Source organism: Montipora capricornis, chromosome 10 (genome assembly GCF_036669925.1).
Source record: "Montipora capricornis isolate CH-2021 chromosome 10, ASM3666992v2, whole genome shotgun sequence".
NCBI lineage: Eukaryota > Metazoa > Cnidaria > Anthozoa > Scleractinia > Acroporidae > Montipora > Montipora capricornis.
The window spans coordinates 32,826,176-32,828,175 of record NC_090892.1 but is presented as its reverse complement, the minus strand read 5'-3'; positions in this window follow the sequence as shown (position 1 = coordinate 32,828,175).

Below are 2,000 nucleotides of genomic sequence, written 5' to 3'. Positions count from 1 at the left end.
GATGCAACAAACGATGTTTTCGACATCTTACCGGACACTGGCACAACCTACGAATCTGCCGTCACTGCTCTCAACCAGCACTTTGACCCCATGCAAAATAAAGACCTGGCAGTCTTCGAGTTCCGAGAACTCAGGCAAGAAATCAACGAAACGCTCAACGACTTCTACCGTCGATTGAAAACAAAAGCGTCCGATTGCAGTTTCACCAACACGGATAACGAAATCCGAACCCAAATTATCCACAAGACAAGGGACAAACGTCTTCGCCGACGAGCCCTACGAGAAAGCTTCACCTTACAAGAGCTCCTCAATCATGGGAGATCGCTTGAACGCATCGACGAGCAAGCTAAAAAGCTCGAAGGCGAATAATCTCAATCGCCATCACTACCAGTAAATGCAGTGGAAACACAGTCACGTTTTCCACACGGCAACTCACGTGTTTTCGGAAATGGTTTACGCAACAATCGTCGAAAACAAGATGGCTCACATAACGGCTTACATAACAATCGAAGAAAGCAGAAACCGCCTTCGCGACCAAAACAATCAACCACGACTTGCAGAAATTGCGGTGGTCGTTTTCCACACAAAGGCGGAATGCGTTCGTGTCCAGCTCAAGGAACAGAATGTCACAAATGCCACAAACTCCATCATTTCGCCAAATTTTGTCTGTCAAGTAAACCGCAAGCACATGGCGTCCAACACGTGACGGGTGAAGTCACACAACCCGAACTCTCTTCAAGTGAGACAGATGATGAATATCTATTCACCATCCATAACACAGGCAAACATCCCGAAACCACCGTAATAATCCATGGCGTACCAGTGAAAGTCATCGTGGATTCTGGCGCTTCCGTAAACGTGCTCAATCACGCAATTGTGGATCGCATCAAAGAAAAAAATGCCAACTTCCGGTTAACACCCTCATCTGTTAAAATCCATGCCTATGGCACCGAGCAGCCCTTAGACATCGCTGGTCAGTTCACCGCATCTATTTCTACCTCTAGCGGAAAATCAACAGAAGCGATTTTCTTCGTTTCTAACAGCAAATCCAGATGTCTCCTCGGTTTTGATTCATCAACAGCACTTGATCTTCTGAGCGTCAATCTCAACAATATCACGATACAACATGAGGACTCTCAAGTTCACACAATCCTCACTAAACACTGCAAGTTGTTCATGGGAACTGGAAATCTGAAAAACACCCAAGTGAAGCTGGAAATCGATGAAAGTGTCACCCCAGTGGCTCAACCGCCCAGAAGAATTCCTCACAGCATGAAATCAAAGGTCAACTCCAGACTTGAGAAAATGCGCAATGAAGGCATCATTAAAAAAGTCCAAGGAGCCACACCCTGGTTATCGCCCCTTATAGCCATCCCTAAGAAAAATGGAGATGTTCGTTTGGTTCTAGACATGCGAATGCCAAACACCGCCCTCACACGGCGCAGGGTACAAATCCCCACAGTTGACGAAATCCTCCAACAAATGGAAGGTGCAACCATATTCTCCAAAGTTGATCTCTCCCAAGGTTACCTGCAACTTACATTGGCCGAAGAATCACGCTATATCACTGCCTTTTCTACACCTGATAATGGCCCGCATCGTTTCACTCGCCTCATAATGGGTGCCTCCCCATCAGGAGAACATTTTCACGAAATCATCCATGATCTAATCAGAGAAATTCCAGGAACCGCCAACATCTCAGACAACATTTGGATATGGTCACGTGACAAGACCACACACCTAAATCAGCTAGACCAACTTCTCACCAAACTGGAAGACAGTGGCATCACTCTTAAGCTACCTAAATGCTCCTTTGCTGTGCCACAGATTAACGTCTTCGGACACATCGTCTCAGCCAATGGCATCCAGCCCGATGAGAAGAAAATCAAAGCCATAGCGGAAGCCCCCCATCCTACCAATGCATCAGAAGTTCGATCATTCCTAGGTCTCACAAACTATTGCTCGCGATACATTCAAGATTACAGTACACTCACGTTTCC